This window comes from Peromyscus californicus, unplaced genomic scaffold (assembly GCF_007827085.1).
Source record: "Peromyscus californicus insignis strain IS unplaced genomic scaffold, ASM782708v3 Scaffold_8__1_contigs__length_139910024, whole genome shotgun sequence".
Lineage (NCBI taxonomy): Eukaryota > Metazoa > Chordata > Mammalia > Rodentia > Cricetidae > Peromyscus > Peromyscus californicus.
In genome coordinates this window covers 2,087,258-2,107,409 of record NW_026294606.1, presented here as the reverse complement: position 1 = coordinate 2,107,409, position 20,152 = coordinate 2,087,258, and the positions used below count along the sequence as shown (strand labels likewise).

The 20,152-nt window shown below is 40.6% G+C and overlaps 1 protein-coding gene and 1 pseudogene across 11 annotated transcripts in view; one reads left to right on the top strand and one right to left on the bottom strand.

Annotated features, from left to right (window-relative positions):
- Aopep (aminopeptidase O (putative)) overlaps positions 1-20,152 on the top strand; it is a 348,639-nt gene that overhangs the window by 136,849 nt on the left and 191,638 nt on the right. The gene's annotated exons all lie outside the window — the stretch shown is intronic.
- Positions 14,409-18,113, bottom strand: LOC128102940 (protein tyrosine phosphatase type IVA 1-like; annotated as a pseudogene).

Here is a 20,152-nt window from a genome sequence, read left to right as displayed (position 1 = left end):
CCCTAGGTAAAGAAGAGAAGGATATATCCGCTGTGGTTGCTGGGACAGCATCTACAGGTACATTCACTACCTCCAGATAAGCTTCTAGTTTCTTCAAGTGAGTCATTGATGTGAGATATTTTCCTAAAACTACCAGCTACTACTATGAATTTGCCTGTAATTCAGCTTTGGCTGCATCTAGAAATTTTGATATCTTCATCCAGCTTTATGTTTCAAGTATAATTATGATTGTGGCATTTCTATAAGTTGCTAACCCTTGTACTTTCATTCTTTGTTTTTGGTGCATATACTTTTAGGACAGCTGTTCCTTCCTGGCAGGGAATCATCTTTGTTTTTTGTACTATTCTTTGCCCTGGTGAGCTCTGTCTAATATTAATGTAGCTATTCCGTTTTAATTAATGTTTATATGATGTGTGTTGAATCATACCTTTACTCTTAGCCTACCTGTGTTGTAATGTTTGAAGGGACTTGTTTCAGACAGATTCTTCTATAGTTCAGTTGTTCTTTTTCTTTTTCTAATTGGTATATTTAGACCATTTGCATTTAGTATTATTATTTTGTTTGTTCCTCTAACATTCTCATTTTCCTTGCTATTTTAAATATTTATAAATTTTAGCATATTGTGACTTATAGTTTCTAGTAGTATCTTGAGGTGCTACCATTTATATGTATCATCTTACAGCTTACTTTCAGTAAAGTTTACCTCATCCAATGTAGTACAGAACTCTTGCATTTAAATCAAAGAAATGAAAGATAGCCTGTCCTATTGACTTCTGTAGCTGACCCTTCTGTCCCTTTCCTCTTGATACTCCAGCCTTCTCTGTCATCTTTTCTTCTTTCAAGAATTTCTCTGGCCATTCTTTAGGAGTAAATCTGCCCACAACAAAACCCTTCATTTCCCTTAATCTGAGATTGCCTTTATTTTCCCTTTGCTCGTAGAAGATCATCTCACTGCATCTAAAGACAGGTTGGTATCTGATGGCACTTTAGGACCACAGTGCACTCACTTCCTTTTGTCCTCCTGAATTCTGGTAGGAAAACTGTCTTTAGAGTTGAAGAGCCTTTAGAGTAGTCCATTTTTTCTCTATTTTTAGTATTTTTTTCTTTAGGCTTTACAGAAGTTTATTCATGATGCATCTTGGCATGGATTTATTTGGGCTCATCCTCTTTGGGATTTGCCAGCTTTCTTTAAAGAATAGGCATCTTTCTTCTCCCACACTCTACTGAGTGGTTGCAAATGGTTAAAATAAAAATATTCTTTAGTTGACCCAGTGCTGGTGAGTTACATGGGTTCAAAGGGAATGAAACATAAGGAAGTTCTTCTTCATGACAGGAACGTCCTGTCTTGTCGTCTGGACAGTGGTTACCTTTTAGTAAGTTGTGAAAACCCATTAAGCTGCATCCTTAGGTGTAGCACAAATTCTAATTTGTCTTAACAATAAAAACCCAGAGTCAAATATCAGAGTAAATGCTGAAAAATCAGAGAGACAAAGGAGCAAGCCACAGCTACTTCTTATGTCTGCCAAATCCCCAGACTGAAAGGGACCAAACTCCTGTCTCCACCCTGCCATCACTTCCTTCTCCACCCAGCCATATCACTTCCTGCTTCCTCCTCCCAAGTTCTGGGATTAAAGGCATGTGCCTCCCAAGTACTCCAAGTAGGATCAAAGGGATGAGATCCTAAATCCTGGGATTAAAGGTGTGTGTCACCACTACCTGGACTCCATACTCTGACCTCCAGGCAAGCTTTATTTGTTAGAGCACAAACAAAATATCATCACTTTTCCCCCTTTTTGTCTAAAATAAAAAAAGATTGTTATAACTAATATTAAAAAACTATATGCAATAAGTACAATATATATTATGCACAGGCAATAAATACATCAATAATGTCTAGTTCATTAGAATCTGACAAATTCAGAGAAAATAGTCCATTATCGATCCTATCTTGGTGAATGCAAAGGGTTTTACCCTTTCTATCCTAACTTGCATTACCAAAACTATCTTTTAATGTCTCTCAACCCTATATACTTTATACCTCTTTAGTGAATTTCTTTTCTGAATCTGGTAACAAAGAAAACTATAACTATAAAGTCTTCAATTCCATCAGAGACCCAAAAAGGAAATAATATTATCTGAATAAGCAGGAAGTGCTAGCAATCGACTTCCAAAAAAATGTGAGAAATGACAGAAACAGCTGGCTTCCTAGACGGTCACCCAAGGTTCCTTTGCAACATTGGGGCATCCATCTTTGGCCTACAGGCCTAGAATATCTGATAAACTTTTCTGTGAAGCAGGCTTTTCTAAAGGGCTGTCCTACCTTGTCTTGGCAAAGTTCAGCAGTTCTTTCTTTTGTGTCCTGCTTGGCCCATTTGGACAGCATACTGTCAGCAGTCGAGGCAAGGGCATTTTCTTGCCCAGTAGCTAACTTTTGCCACAAAGAAAGTAAATTCCATGTGGAGTTTCTTCAATGCCCATCATCTTCTCTGAAGAAGATTGATGCTACCAGGAGCAGACATGTCTCATTGTCATTTAAAAAAATAAAAAAGAACCTGTTATTAAAACATCTTAAATGCCATATTCTGTAGATCTCTGAAGTGTCTGAAGACAACCTGTCTATCTAAAGTATATTTCTGTTTGACCTTGAAAACATACCTAACATGACTACAAGTTTGATTATAATAGGTGACCAACTACTAAACTGCATTTCCTTATTATCCTAAATAGTTGATAATAATAACTTTCAAGGACTATAAATTTGCATTACATTGTTAAATGAATTGTATAGGCACAATACCTTGAATAAGAGTAGAAATGTATGTACAGTATGTTCTAACAAAAATAATCTCAAATTTGTATCAATATACAAAGATCCATATCAATGTAAAATATTTAAAACAAGTAGTTGCTTTTTAAAAGTAGACTCAATAATCTACCTTTTTATTCTAGCATGTCTATTACCTGCTTTTTTCTTTTCAGAGTAGATTCAGTAATCTACCCTCTTTATCCTATCATTTCTATATTCCCCTTTTTTCTTTTTTCTTTTCAAAACAAGAACCCTGAATCTAATCTCCTTTGTTCAGCTTTTTTTTAAAACCATTACTTGTAACCAACCATTCTAAACAATGACACATATCCATAACTCATTGAAAGACCAAAACCACCCACCCAACCTCTTAGAAATGTGGGCATTGTGTTCTTAAATTTACTTCCTGCTGTCTGGGAGTGATGGCATCTTTAGGGGATTCTGAAAAGAAAAATGTGGGTTAATTGTCCAGTCTTGGGAGAGGAAGCTGTATCATTTGTTGTCCCATCTCTGCATAATGGGAAAATGCAGGGCTTGTCTCAAGTCCTGGCTAGAGTCATCTGAGAGTCTGGATCATCTCAGCTGGTCCTGAGCAGTTTGTAGTCCAAAGCTGATCTTTGGGTGGTATTTGTCAGCTTAGTGGAGTTATCATAGTCCTGGTGGAATCATCATTGTGGGGCCCCATCATCCTTTCAAAGACTTCAAAGATTCCTTTTAGGCATGGTTTTGGTTCACTACAAAAAACTTAAACATTTTAATTATCATATGCCGCAGAACTCAAAAAAGTTAAAGGATCAATATTTGTTATGTACATCCAGAGTACAAACACTTAATTCCTACTTACCTGATAGAGACTCAAACCTGAAATCATGTACAGGATGCTAAATGATGTAGCTAGAGTTTTCCTGCCTTGCCCACAGTCAGGACAAATCTCTGTCACCCACCAGTCCCACAACTGCTCAGACCCAACCAAGTAAACACAGAGACTTATATTGTTTACAAACTGTATGGCTGTACCAGGCTTCTTGCTAACTGTTCTTATAGTCTAAATTAATCCGTTTCCATAAATCTATACCTTGCCACATGGCTCATGGCTTACCGGCGTCTTCACATGCTGCTTGTCATGGGCGGCAGCTGGCAGTGACTCCCTCCGCCTTCCTGTTTTCTCTGTTCTCCTCTCTGTTAGTCCTGCCTATACTTCCTGCCTGGCCACTGGCCAATCAGTGTTTTATTTATTGACCAATCAGAGCAATTTGGCATACAGACCATCCCACAGCAAAATGAAGCCCTTTTCTAGAATTAGTTAGTACTCTATATGACCATTAGTATAATGACAAAAAGTTTAAAATAGATAGATAGATAGATAGATAGATAGATAGATAGATAGATAGATGGATGGATGGATGGATGGATGGATGGATGGATGGATGGATGGATGGATGGATAGATGGATAGATGGATAGATGGATAGATGGATAGATAGATGGATGTTATAAATTTTGAGATAATAGTCATAACTTGTGAAAAAATTTTAAGAGTCAAAATAAAACCAAAGGATTATGAAATTGGTGGCAATAAAATATCCCTAAATTTGGTTTTTCTTCTGTCTCCCATATCAGGTGGCTTCTGACATAAGACAGATTTTTGGATTTCACTTTAACAAGCATGCTTGGGTTTAGAGAAGGAGAGAGCCATGCTCCAACTCCAAAGCCACCTTTAATTTTCAATTGAACTAGGACTACAAAAAGACTATTTGTATTATGTGTCTGTAAAGAACAGCAGAAACAAATGTTTGGGAAGATTTATGAAATTTTATCCTGTTGGAGATTTGATGTATCAATAGGCCAATTTACTCTTTTTCTTGGGACTTCTTTTTTTTTTTTTTTTTTTTTTTTTTGATGATTTGTCTTTTTTCTTCATGTGTCTCATTTGTCCAGTGTTCTTCAGATTCCTTATCTGGATGCCTTCATTTTCCTGAAAAGACAAAAACAAAACCCTTCCTCAACCCTAATTTTGGGGAGGTTCTCTTTTGGAAAGTTATATCTGATCAAATGAAAAGCATTTGTTAGTCATATAAGTTAGTTTAGATTGACTAGTCATACTGATTGATGAACTATCATCTCTTCTACTTAAGAGATTAAGAGGTCTCTCTTGTTCTGGTTTCTACTGAAATTTTTGTTTTATTTTCTAAAGCTGTTCTAGCATCCAAAATAGTATGTTTTTTTTTACAATAGGCATTAGGTCCTTTAATTGCTCTGAGAAGGAGTTTCCTCCACAATGACAGGAAATGACTGAACCAAATTTGATATGGGGGCCTGTGAGAGGCCCCTCAAGGCATTTCCCAATGGCAAAGGGTTACCTTGACTGTTCCTCGTTGATCTATATTCATTAGTCCAATGTCTGCCTTTGTCACACTTTCTGCGTACTCCAGAAGGGAGGGGTATTCTGTTGGGATTATTCTTAGGAAAAGCATTATTTCTAGGAATGTCCTGTTTACAATCCCCTTTTAGGTGACCTTGTTTACCACACTTGAAACACTTGACATTTTAATTTTTTTTCAAACCTCTGGAAATCTCCTATCCAAGCTTCATCATGGTTATGAGATTCAATATTGATTGTATCTTGGATCCATTCCTCCAAGGGTGCTGATCTTGCCTTTAACAGCCTAATTACCCTTTTGCATTGTGCATTAGCATTTTCAAAATCCAGAGATTCAATTATTATGTGTCTAGCTTCTGAATTTGGTATCATTCTATTTACTGCTGAAGTCAGTCTTTGTAAGAAATCAGTGAAGGTTTCTTTTGGGCCCTGCATAACTTCAGTAAATGACTCAGTTTTCTTTTCTACTTCTTTAATTCTGTCCCAAGCATTCAAGGCTGCTGCATGTCATAAAGCCAGGGTGTGGTCATCATACAGAGATTGCCTTTCTACATTAGCATAATCTCCCTCTCCAAGAAGTTGGTCTTGGGAGATTTCCATACCTCTAGCCCTACTTTGTTGTTCAGTGGTCTTAGCCTCATCTTTCCACAAGTTCTCCCCTGTAACTGAGGACCAGGTTCCAAAACTGCTGTAACCAAGTCTCTCCAGTCTTGGATAATTCTATTACAAGTTGACCATGAGTTTAACATCTGCTTCACAAAAGGTGAATGCGTGCCGTATGAGATTATCACTTCCTTGAATCTCCTCAATTCTAACATTTGCACAGGGGTCCATTCAGCTCTTATACAGCCTTGGGGATATCTATCATTTGGCAGTTCCTGTAAGGTTACTAGAAAAATTAAGGTTGGCTATTTGAAAACCTTATGCTGTTCCTCTGTAACCTTATAATGCAATGCTGAGATTGGTTCTCTTTTAAATTCCTCTGTCTGGGTCTGAATATCTCTATGATCTGTTTTAATAAGTTTTTCTAAAACTTTTATCTTGGCATTCATATTAACCAACATTTTTAATGATAAAACAAAAATGATCAAACATAATGTTTATAATTGACATTACATAAATTCCATTTAAATTAATTATCCTCTCATCTAATTGTTCCATTTTCAAACCATGCATCTTATAATCATACAGAGACCTAACTCTCTCCATTGTAATAGTGTTTCCCATTTTTTAACGTGGGAAAAGAACTTTTTTTAAAAAATTAATTCCCTCTTTAAGAATTCCCAATTGTCTCACCAAATCTGCTGACAATGATGATTCAATGTGAGGCTGACTGCTTCTGCTTAGAACAGTAGAAGCCTGAGCAGGTTTCAAGGCAGCTACCTAGTTTGGCAGAAGCTGGAGGAGGGGGTCCAGGGAGAGCCTACAACCCACCAGGAGAGAAGAAGCCAAAGAGCCAGCTGTCTGCTGTAGCTAGAGTTTTCCTGCCTGGCCCACAGTCAGAACAAATCTCTCTCACCTGCCAGTCCCACAGCCTCTCAAACCCGACCAAGTAAACACAGAGACTTATATTGGTTTCAAACTGTATGGCCGTGGCAGGCTTCTTGCTAACTGTTCTTACAGCTTAAATTAATCCATTTCCATAAATCTATACCTTGCCACATGGCTCGTGGCTTACCGGCATCTTCACATGCTGTTTCTCATCATGGCGGCTGGCAGTGTCTCTCTGACTCAGCCTTCCACTTCCCAGCTTTATTCTCCTCCTTGTCCCGCCTACACTTCCTGCCTAGCCAATGGCCAATCAGTGTTTTATTTCATGACTAATCAGCAACACATTTGCCATACAGAACATCCCACAGCAGTCTGCATGGGTGAATGTGCAAAAGCAGGTAACTCCTGCAGTTTTTGGAGCCCAAAAGCCTATGAAGTTTGCTGCGGATAGACTGCAACAGAAAAATCCCAAAAGAAAGGAAAACCTAGCCGGTGGAGTAGTGAGTCCAGCCGCATGTAGCTCCAGCCTGTGCCGGTGGCTGCAAAGTCACAGGCAAGCGGCGTTTTTTTTGTCAATTTGTGCCCCAAAAGTTGGATGCCAGATGTAGCATGAATTCTAATTGGTCTTATCAATAAAAACCCAGAGTCAAATATCGGAGTAAATGCTGAAAAATCAGAGAGACAAAGGATCAAGCACAGCCACTTCTTACCTCTACCAAATCCTCAGACCGAAAGGGGCCAGCTTCTGTCTCCACCCTGCCTTATCACTTCCTCTCTCTGCCTAGCCATATCACTTCTATGTGCCTCCCAAGTACTGGGATCAAAGGCATGAGATCCCAAGTGCTGGGATTAAAGGTGTGAGCCACCACTGCCTGGCCTCTAGTGGCTAGTTTGACACTCTGATCTCCAGGCAAGCTTTATGTGTTAGAGAACAAACAAAATATCACTACACTTAGGGTCTACCCACTATACTATATGGGAAACCTAATTGAGCTTTTAAAATCTTTAAGCAACATTACTGTCAGAGCCTAAACTCCACCTTTTCCTGGTAGTGACACTTTGAAGAAGACTATTGAGGTCATTAAGGGCATGTCCTTGAGGGAGGTGGTGGCACCTACCTTCTTCCTCCTCTCTTCACTTCCAGGTCTGAGGTGAGTAGCCTTGTTCCTGCTTCTGCAGCCCCACATCATAGGCCCAAAGGCCTTGAGGCCAACAGTATGAGCCAAAACCTCCCAAATGGCAACTTTTTGTGCTTTTAGTTTTATCTGTCTGACAGGTTTTTGATGGTAACAGAAAGCTGACTGGCACAGTAGTATGTGATACAAGTAGAAAGTAAATATAAACATTTGGACTCCCAAGCAATTCTAGGGGTCACTCTACTGCTGGTTGTCACACTGCTCAAGTAATTCTGGAATAGTGGGGAGAGTTCCTTTTGATTGACTGACTCAACACAGAAATGATAGAAAGTTGGTCTTGTGGTGGAGAACTGTGCTGTAGGCAGATTAGTTGGTGGTATTGTATAGGATAGACTGTTTCCTGTGGAAGCTGGTTAGTTACAAAGCAATTAGAGTAGTCCTGAGAAGGGTGAAGTGAGCCCCAGTAGGGTGGTAGCTCTGCATCTCAGATGGTGAGTAGATAGGTTCCTGGCAGACAAGCTGAGGGTGAGGGTTAACTTAGAGTGGTTCCAGGGAGAACAGCAAGACCTGAGAGAAAGCAGCTGCTCCAAGGAGCCCAGTAAGAGCCTAGGTCAACCCAGCCACAGGTGCAGTGCCCGGCACAGTGGGCTGCGGAGTGCTGCTTTGAAAAATGGGCCCAGAGGGAGCGACACCTCATGTTCTCCAAGTGAATACAGCAGGCAGAACTGGAGTTAAACGGAGCCTCTGTGTGAGAGCCACATCTGGAAGGTGCTGACATTTGTATTTTGTAATTGTCTGTTACAATTACCATCTAGCCAAGTGGAGATGGCTGTGTATGTGTGGGTGAATGCATGTAATGTGTGTGTGTGTGTGTGTGTGTGAGAGAGAGAGAGACAGAGAGAGAGAGAGAGAGAGAGAGAGAGAGAGAGAGAGAGAGAGAGAGAGATCAGCTATGAGAAAATTACTGCATTATTAAGCCTCAAACAGACTTTAATGTGACCCTATAAAAAGCTGAGGCCCAGAGATTTGAAATGACAAAGCTAAGGTCACGACACTGTCAGCTAAACAGCAACCTGTCTTCAAGGTGGTACTGTCTCTAGCTCTTTTCCCACTGCTAAAGCAGGTATTAAGTGAACACTTCAGACACATTAGAGGACAGAAAAGAAAGCAAAGTCCCAGTTGTTTTAGTCTTATCAAGAAGACAAACAGATACCCAGGGCTTTACATTGTTATACAGCTCTTCAGATTGCATGCCAAAATGTCAGTCTTCAAGGATCCCCAGAGTAGAGGAGGGGAGTAAGGGAACAGAGCAGCCTGGTTCCAGGGTAAGTTAGGACTGGAGCCATAAAATGAGACGGGGGACATCTGAGAAATAGAGACATTGCTTAGGTTTGTACATCAGTTACTTTTTTTTTCTACTGTGATAAAACACCATGGCCAAAAGCAACTTAAAGAAGAATGTAGCTAGAGTTTTCCTGCCTGGCCCACAGTCAGGACAAATCTCTGTCACCCGCCAGTCCCACAGCCATCAGACCTAACCAAGTAAACACAGAGACTTATATTGTTTACAAACTGTATGGCCGTGGCAGGCTTCTTGCTAACTGTTCTTACAGCTTAAATTAATCCATTTCCATTAATCTGTACCTTGCCACATGGCTCGTGGCTTACCGGCATCTTCACATGCTGTTTGTCATCGAGGCGGCTGGCAGTGTCTCTCTCTGACTCAGCCTTCCACTTCCCAGCTTTATTCTCCTCCTTGTCCCACCTACACTTCCTGCCTGGCCACTGGCCAATCAGTGTTTTATTTATTGACTAATCAGCAACACATTTGCCATACAGAACATCCCACAGCAGAAGAAAGAATTTATTGTGGCTGATGGCTCCAGAGGAGTAATCCATAATTCAGGGGAAAGCGTGACAACGTATGACAAGAGCAGGAAGCTGAGAAATTACATTTTCATCTATATGTAGGAAGCAGAAAGAGAGAGATAGAAAACAGGAAGTGGGGCAAGACTATAAGCCCTCAAAACCCACCCCCAATGATGTACTTTCTCCAGCAAGGCTATACCTCTCCATACAGAGGCACCAACTGGAGACCAAGTGTTCATGTGCATGGGGGACATTCTCATTTAAACCACCACGGTTCTTAACAGCCACTATCAAATCTTATTGTAGCTTTTTCATTGGTGCATTGTGCCATGAATCCCTATGAAGCAAATGACTTTGTGGTCTGTCAATCGTATCAGATCGAGCCAGTTAACCTCTAAAACACAAGTCCAGTAGAGACAAGCAGCTTACTTTCTTCATTCATTCACTCGTTGCTCAGCATCTAAATACTGAACAAGAGTTACTCACCACACACAGTAGGTATATTAGAGTTCAAACAGGAAGACAGTGCGACTCCTGCTTTAAAGAAAAAGTGTAACATGTCTAATTTCTTGCTTTAAAAAACTGCTCATGGCCTGGCATGGTGGCTCATGCCTTGATAGGTAAGAGGATGAGGCAGAGGGATTGCCACAAGTTTGAAGCCAGCTTAGGTTAGATAGTGACTTGATGCCAGCCTGTGCTACATAACAAAACTTTAAGAAAGATGAGAGTGGTAGGGGAGGAGAGAGGGAGAGAGGCCATAGAACATTTGTAGACATTAGTCATATCTGAAAATGTCAGTTTGTTCCTCAGAAATATATTTCTGGCTACAATGCAATAAAAGTCTAACATTAGAAAATAAATAAAGAGATAACAGCTACCTCCCCTCCAAAAAAAAACCTCTATATTAACTTTGTGGTCAAAGAAAAAAATTAAACCTAATATTATAATGCCTAGAAAATGACATAAATAAAATAATCTGTGAGGTATTACTAAAATTTTTCTTGATGAAAAATTCATGGCCAAGATCACTTCTCAAGGGGCCAGAAAACAGTAAAATCAGCCTAAGCAATTCAGAAATAAAGATCAAAGCTGACACAAATTCATTAGAAAGCATGAAAAAGAAAGCTGGAATTGGTAAGTACTTTGGAGAGTTGAGTTTTTGCCAAGGCTAGTGAAACAGATCGTGCTGGCTGTTGTAATTAGAGGGACAAGAGGAGCTAATGCAGAAGATTGGAATGAAAAGTAGCAAATAGCAGATGCGAAGGGAGCTCGAGGAGTCTTGAGGAGTACTTTATGAACTTTTCAGATAATCGGTCTGACAGTCGGGCTGAAATAAATGGTTTTCTAAGAACACATGGATGACTAGCATTTTGTACCAGATAGCGTTTATTATACAAATAAACACTGCCTGCAGGGCATAGAAAGATGACCTAAAATTTTCCCTACGATTTTATAAGTTAAAGAGGCATTTCTCATCTCTTGTCCCTGACTATGGAAGCAACATGACCAACTGCTTCAACCTCCTGATGCTGATACCTCCCTGCCATAACAGATGGCCCCTTTGAACTATGACCTAAAATAAGTCCTTTCCCTGATAAGTTGCCTTTGTCAAGAGTATTCTCACGTAGTCACAGAAAAAATGAACTACTAAGCACCATACTTACTTTTGAGATAGGGCCTTTCGTAGTCTAAACTGGCCCTGAACCTCCTGTGTAGCCAGATAGCACCTGTGGGTGGAAGATGGCTTGGTAACAAATATTACTGCAGCAACCAGTTAACGGTTTGGAATTTATCTACATACAATTTTATGATTCTTTCACCAGAATAAATTCCAGATGAGATAGTGACTTGTTTATTTTAAAATAATAACAACAACACCATAAAATCACAGTTTTAAAAAAAAATGTATAAATCTGTTTATTATCTTGATATGAGAAATTTTTTACAGACAAAATACTTACAATATAAAGAGGAAAAAATGATGAACATGTTTACATAAAAATAATTTTAGCTTCAGGCTGGGTGTTGGTGGCACATGCTTGTCATCTCAGCACTTGGTTTAAAACAGTTGGTTTCTGGGTTTAAGACCAGCCTGAGCTACACAGTGAGATCCTGACTTGAAAAAAAAGAACTGAGTCTGGTGTGGTGGCATAAGCCTGTAACTCTAACATATGGGAGTCTGAGACAAAAATCAGAAATTTAAGGTCATCCTCAGCTACATAATGTATTCAAGCCAGGCTGGGCTTCATGAAGCCCTGTCTCAAGGAAAAAAAATAATAAAAAAAGCTGATGCACAGGGTGGTGGTGGCACACACCTTTAATCCCAGCACTCGGGAGGCAGAGCCAGGCGGATCTCTGTGAGTTCAAGGCCAGCCTGGTCTACAGAGTGAGTTCCAGGACAGGCTCCAAAGCTACACAGAGAAACCCTGTCTCGAAAAAAACAATAACAACAAACGAGCTGATGCGAGCCCCTCGCAGCACCAGTTCTGTGAGTTCTCCTCTCCGGCCAGCAGCACTTTCTCCACCACTGACTGGCCCTTCTTCCACTCATCACCCCTCCTTTCCTGGTGAAAGTGTTTGATGGTAATCCAATAGATCCCAAGGCAAGCAGACTATCATCTTAGGAATACCAGTAACTCTCTGAACCTTTTGGGGGACACTTTGGTCCTTGGTAACTTTCATTTCCACCTAAGTGAGGAGACTGGCATGTCTATACAATCCAAATGTCATCTATATTGGGCTGAGAAAGTGTTTTGAATTCTGGATGTATCTCAGATTTTGGGAAATGGCTTTAAGCAAAATCATGCAGCTTTGCACTAAAGACACAGTTTAGTCACGGGGAAGCAGGACATGTCCCTGGTAACTGTGCACAGGCCAGACTGCCTGCTATCAGACCTATGCAACTATGACAGCTCTAGAGCCCCTCCTGTTGTAGACAGTTGCTATTCGGGTACCTATTTCTAATTCATGCAAAAGTGAGTAAATAGTATGAAATGTCACATTACCATATGGTTGGGTGGGAGATATCAAAACAATTAAGTAGAATATGGCCCCTGCATAATCAGTTACTCATGTGGAGTTAAGATATCTTCCAGCTTTTAGTGGAGAAAAACAAAATAGATAATAAAGTCAAGCACCTCAGTTTCTGAAGTCAACAAAGAACAGGTGTCTTCTCTGTACCACCTCCCCAGGCACATTCCTGACAGCATGCTGCGAGCTGCTCTGGGGCACACTGACCCTGCCTCTGGCCTAGGGCTTCTGAATGCCAGTGTGTGTAAGAGCTGCTAAGTAAGTGAGGACTTCATCCCCTCAGCACGGAGTCACTGTTGACTCTTATAACCCCCGCTGCTAGCCACACATCTGTTATTAGCAACAAGAAAAATAGGCCAAGAAGTCAGCAATGAAAGTCAGCAGTGTGCTGTGGGATGTTCTGTATGGCAAATGTGTTGCTAATTAGTCAATAAATAAAACACTGATTGGCCATTGGCTAGGCAGGAAGTGTAGGCGGGACAAGGAGGAGAATAAAGCTGGGAAGTGGAAGGCTGAGTCAGAGAGACACTGCCAGCCACCATGATGAGAAACAGCATGTGAAGATGCCGGTAAGCCACGAGCCATGTGGCAAGGTATAGATTAATGGAGATGGATTAATTTAAGCTGTAAGAACAGTTAGCAAGAAGCCTGCCACGGCCATACAGTTTGTAACCAATATAAGTCTCTGTGTTTACTTGGTCGGGTCTGAGCGACTGTGGGACTGGCAGGTGAGAGAGATTTGTCCTGACTGTGGGCCAGGCAGGAAAACTCTAGCTACAGCAGTGCTTCTATCACTTTCTTAAATGCATGAACTTCTGACTTGATTTTACATCTATTCATTCATTTATTGGGGGAAGAATGTGTATGTGTAGGTCAGAGGACAATTTTGAGGAGTTTAATTTTCTCCAACCATGTGGGTTCTAGGGCTCAAACTTGGCAACAACTATTTTGTCAGACCTGATCTTAGCTTTAAAAGTGCTAAACTTTAATGTTTCATGAGTCATCTGAGGATCTTGCTAAAATGCAGATTCTGGTCCAGCAGTTTGGGGGTCAGAGCAGGGTAGTCTTAGGCTTTCTCAGGTTCCAAGTTCCTCTGGTCCCACCCGGCCCCACAGACCCACAGCCACTTATAAAATAATCACTCAGAGGCTTAATATTATTTACAAACTGTATGGCCTATGGCAGGCCTCTTGCTAGCTAGCTCTTATAACTTAACCCATTTCTATTAATCTATAAGTTGTCATGTGGCTTCATGGCTTACCAGTACTTTCACATCTTGCTTCTCCTGGTGGCAGTTCACAGCATCTCTCCAGACTTCCTCTTTCCTGTCTCTTGGATTTCCTGCCTGCCTCTAATCTGCCTTGCCATAGGCCAAATCAGCTTATTTATTGACCAGTGGGAACAACATATATTCACAGCATACAGAAAGACATCCCTCAGCATTTCCCCTTTTCTATCTAATCAAAAAGGAAGGTTTTAGCTTTAATATAGTAAAATTATATTTAACAAACAGTTATCAAGCAAGAATTATAGTTACAATATCTAGTCTATTTGTATTTGGCAAAATTAAAGAAAATATTCTATCATTTTATATTTGTGAGTCTAAAGCTTCATATCTAATTCATCTTTTATCATAACCAAGGAGAATTATAACTAAAACTATTTAGTCTTCAACTACATCAATGACCCCAGAAAGATATAATACCACCTAATGACAAGGACATCAGGCTGCCTGGACAGTCACCCAAAGTTCCTCTGCAACATTGGGGCATCCATTTTCAGCCTACAGACCTAGCATATCTGACAGACTTATCTGTGAAGCCAGATTTTTGAAGGACTGTCCCACCTTGTCTTAGCAAAGTTCAAAAGTCATTTTCTTTTGTGCCCTGCTAGTTCAGTTTGTACAGCCTTCTGTTAGCAGTCAAGGCAAGGGCACTTTCTTTGCCCGCATGGCTTTTGCCATAAGGAAAACAAACTCCATATGGAGTTTCTTTGATGCCCATCATCCTCTTTGAAATAATTGGTGATGCCAGGAGCAGATGTGTCTCACTGTTGAGAAAAGTCTAAGTCCTTAAAACATTTTAAATGCTATATTCTGTAGGTCTTTGAAGTGTTTGAAGATTGCCTATCTATCTAAAAATATATCTCTGTATGGCCTTGAAAACATACCTAATATGACCATAAATTTGTGGTTATAGATGACTATTAATCCACATTTCTTAATTATATATTACATTTTTAAATGAGCTGCATAGAGATAATACCCTAAACAAGAGTAGAAATATACATACAGTATAACAAGATTAACTTTAAATTTATATCAATAAACTAAAATCCATACTGATGTAAATATGTAAGATTAACATATTTTTGGATTAAAGTAGGTTTAATAGTCTACCCTTTTTTTCCCATCATTTCTGTATCATACCCTCCTTTCTTCTTTTAGAAAGAGATTGACTATGACCAATAACAATTTGTAACCAAACCCCCTAAACAAAGACAAACATCCATAATCCATTTTTTGGGAATGTGGGCATAGTTTTCTAGGCTACTTCCAGCTTATTGGGGGCATGGTTGATCTTATGGGGACCCTGAGAAAATTTAGGATTAGGGTCAAGTCCTGACTGGAGTAGTCTGTGAGACTGCATCATCTCACCCTGTATAGCCTTGAAGCATTTCTGGATGTAAAACTCAGAGGAAACTGCAATAGAGGTGCTCTGAAACGTTTTGATCATTTGGGCCATCTGTTCCCATTGGAGATTTTTCAGGGGTTCTTCCTCAATCAAACCATATTAGCCAGGAAGCAATCCATAGGTTCTCATCTTCTGTGGAAACAAAAGCAGAACCTCTTTTCTAAAGCAACGTATCCTTAGACACAGATTTTGAAGTCAAGATACCTTTAAAATATACATATTGGTTTAACTTAGCAGCCTTTATAATCAAATGTCTTTCTGCAGTTTAAAAATTCCAAAGACAATATGATCCAGATGTGGCCTGTTAAAACTGGTTTTCAATATTACTGTGGAAGCTTCAGTAGACTTATTCAATAATCTGACACATTGGTTAATTATGTATGACAAATCATGTCCCAACTGAAGTTCCACTTCCAAGACAATGGCATCAGGCACCCCAGTTTTATTGAATACAACAGTTGTTTCTATGACCATTGGAATCCTTGCAGCGCAGCCACATTTCAGGACAGTACTTCTCCAGATACAAAAGTTGCTTGCTGTTAAAAGCTCCATTCCTCTTTTGTCTTATGAACTTTACTGCATCTTCATATTTCATTCCACCTTCAATTAATGCCATGCATTAATTAATAACCAATAAGCACTGTAGCTCTGCTAAGGCCTGCAACACAATGGGCAGCAATACAGCAGCCAGGTGCTTCACAAAACTTAACCTACAGGACTTAACCAGTCATCAACATTCTGGTTGGATGATGGTGCACCATCATCAAAAGGCCAATCAAGAACACGAATGCCTTCTTTCTCCACAAGAGTAGTGTTGTAAGTTGCTTCACATACTCTTACTATTGTGGTAACTCCATACTTCTTAAGTTCCTCTATAAATTTGTTTAAGGATTCTTACTGACTGTAAGCACCTGTGATATCAAAACATCTCCTTGACGTGTGTTCAAATGCCCGGAAGACCCAGCTCATTTTCTCCATGCATGTGTGATCACTGTTTCTTGCACACACATAAATGGAATGGGGTGCAGAGGCTGAGGAGGGCTCAGGGTGAATGGTGTTCAGAAGGTGGGAAGGACACTCACGAGGCTGCCTGCATCTTGCTTTCCTCAGATACAAGGTGGAGACAGGGTATAGCACAGAAGCTGGTTTTCCTTTACAATATGTCCACACAGAGACTAGAGACACAGGAAGGTACTGTATCCAAAAAACAGGTGTGAAGTGAAATTTTCACACACATTACTTAATGTGTGTGGTGTTTCTTACCCCCAGACAGTCCCAGGGGAGAATGGCACCTGAAGGATGTGTGGTCTCACATGCATTCCTACCAGCTAGCTTTGGCAATTGGTTCAGATGTGGTACATTACAATCAAGCAGATAAGCTTTTAAAATATCTGGATCTGTTGCCTTGTCTTTGTCCAAAACAGTTCTCTTCGCTGTCCCTTTGGTTGAATGTTAATAAACCCAGCTAAATTAGTTTCTCTGAGAGGAAAGAAAGTGAAATGGGCTGATCCTAAGTAAGTCCTAGCAAGGCACATGGATCCAGTGGTGTGGAAGAGTCTTGTGTGGCACTGGAGATACTCCTGGCTTCCCTGCAAAGTGTTTGTAATTTTCATTTCAGAGAAGGAAACAGAGGCCCCAAGAGGTTAAGACCCTGGCCTGAGGTTACCCAGTTAGAATGAGCCTATGCCAGACTCACTAGTTCTTCGATAACTGTGATATGCCCCCTCTAGGGTACTGGACACCATTTGAAGCAGTTTTCTTTTTAATTAAAAATAGTACAGCTATTATTACTGGGGAAGCAAGTGTGTCTGGAGGCCAGGGGAGAGATTTATAGAGTTGGTTCTGTTCTTCCACCTTTATGTGGCTCCAGAGATCAAATGTGGACTTAAGTGGCCAGGTTTGCTGGTGAGTGCCTTTGCCCAGTGAGGCATCTCACTGGACCTCAATAACACAACATAGGTAGATTGTCTGGAAGCTGTCTGTTTCTGTGGGTAAAACTCTGAACCTTGCCGTGCCTGCCCTGCTGTTTCCTTCAGCCTTTGTTAAAAATACACCTGTGTAGTGGTGATCACAGCATTTGGGAAGTGGAGACAGGAAGTTCAGGAGTCCCAGACCAGCTTCAATTACATAACAACTACATGAGGTTTGAAGCTAGCCTGAGCCATATGAGATCTTGCTTCAGACAAACAAAAATAAATAAGAAGGTACTGTTGTTTGTGTATTCCATACCTTTAAAAATTATATTTTGGTGAGTCACGATGGCATACACCTTCTAGCACTCAAGACATAGAGACAGGAGGATCAAGAATTAAAGGTCAGCCTCAGCTACATAGCGAGTTTGAGGCCATCATGGCCTACATGGGAATCTACTCCCTGATACCAAATTAAGTTTTGTAGTTGTGGTGTTGCTCAGTGGCGAAATGTTTTCTTAGCATGCCACAAACAAACATACATATACAAACCAGTCTGCTGTGGTTGGGCTTACTGGATTAAGCTCTAGGGTCCTCTTCAGAGATTTCAATTGTATGTTTCTGGTTTATTTTCTTATTTAGCTGAATTCCCTCTCAGTTCTGTTACTAGGCATGGGAATCTTTATAGGATTTCTAGGACTCTAGACAGAGTTGCATGTTAGGATTAGCATGTGTGTCAGCTGCCCAGCTAGTGTAGCTGCGGGGAGATACTGTCCCCAATTTGGTTACCATAATACATCCCTGTTTAATATTGCATGATCTGTGGGTTGCTGCAAACTCAGCGTGAGTTGAAGTGCTGATAGAACATGAAGGGAAGTGCCTTGCCCAAATGTTGCTTTTGTTTTGAATTTAACAAATTAGTATGTTGACATTTGTCCCTGATGGGTTTTATTATTTGCTGAAAGGGTTTTGGGGGAGTTGACAGCATGAATGGTGTGTCCTGCAGACTTCTGAGAATTGATAAAAAGCATCTTTGTCCATTGCACAAAAGCACAACAGATATCTTCTTGATGGATGTGTTACAAGGGGCAGCTTGTGTCACTGCAGAATAAAGCAAGTCACGAAAATCCTCTCTGCCGCCGTGCACACTTTGTATAGTCTAGATTTTTCTCCCCGTTTCTGGTTGTAGCCATCTCTGTGAATGGAGGGCAGTGAGTGTGATCTTTTAGTAAGTTTAATGGGTTTCTTTTTGCTGTGTGTACATATCATGTAAGACAAGTGATTTCAAAACACTGTAAACTTGGCTATGTGGGAATTGCCTTAATGACTGTCTGACACCCCCAGATCTCAATGAGGGGAGGTGAAGTGTGACCTGCGTGTGGAACAAGAGACTAGGAGTTATATACAGAAGAGAAAAAAATAAAAAATATATAAAAAAAACAGTAGAAACTCCTGTTCTCTGTTGTTTCTGTAGTTAGATTTGGAGGGACAGATTATTAACCCCATGCCCTTTTTTCCTCTGTATGTCATTGAGCTCACTTTACACTTTTGCTCCAACTGTATTAAAACATGGACCATAAAATGTATTCTGGAAAACCCATGCACACAGCCACACATATTCAGGACTTCCAGTGAGAACTATGATGGAAAGCTATAAATAATGGAATCTATCCGCAATCAGATAATAACACCCATCACTAACAACTGCCAACACTTAAACTGAAGCAGTCAGGCACTGTGAAGAGCCATCCATCACCCTTGTCATTTTTGCTGAGAGTGGGAGGTGGTTGTGGGCACTGCTGAGGACTGGAGGGAAAGGAAGAGAATGCCTGAAGGAGATGGAAAAGTCCAAAGGCAGCCTGGACTTTGCACTGTGAGAATCTAGGAAATGAGATAAAAGATGGGTCACTTAATAAGTGAGAAACTTTGCTGTTGAGTATCTCCCCTCCTAGACTGTGATCTCCAAACCAGAATCCATGTCCCTTCTCTTTGCCATGTAGCCCGTGTCCCAAACATAGGCCTGACACTTAGGAGGCCACCAGTAAGTATTTCTAGAAAGAATAAATGGTTCGTTATCACTGTCCACCTTCTGCCCTAATTGTCCAACTCTGTCTTAGTCTCAGAATATACATAGAAATGGGCTTCTCTCCACATGCTACCCATAGTATTAGCGAGAAGTGGCCTCTATTAGCTGCTAGCTTGCTGGTTCAAGGCCAGTCATTTCCATTTTCTAAACCTCTAAAATAGAGGCTTAAAGAAAAGGGGAAGACTCAGCTGAGTGGGAAACAGACTACAGCTCTCACACAGCTATTGAGAAATCGAAAGGGTATCACTATTGACTTTATTAATTGAAGGATTACCCTTTTGCCATTGGAAAGTTAATTTCCTAAGGAAAATACAGGCAGCTTTGTAAATGACGTCACAGGAGCACTAATCTCCCCAAAATAAGATGTGCAACCAGGTGTGGTGTGTGTGTGTGTGTGTGTGTGTGTGTGTGTGTGTGTGTGAGAGAGAGAGAGAGAGAGAGAGAGAGAGAGAGAGAGAGAGACCTACTCTGTGATGTCTGTTTCTCAGGTGTCCTTCTGGGTCTTTTGACAAGAGGAGAAAACCAAAGAACTGGCAGGTCTAGTGGTTGGCCCTGGCACAGGCAGAGATAGTGTTGTTCAGCCTCAGACCCCAGCAAAAACAAGCTATTCATATGTTCTGGTTGTTTTCTACAAGGGAGGCCGAGTTTTGCACAGCTTACACATGCACCTGTACACAGACACACACACACACACACACACACACACACACACACACACACACACACACACACATACATACTCAAACTTGCAC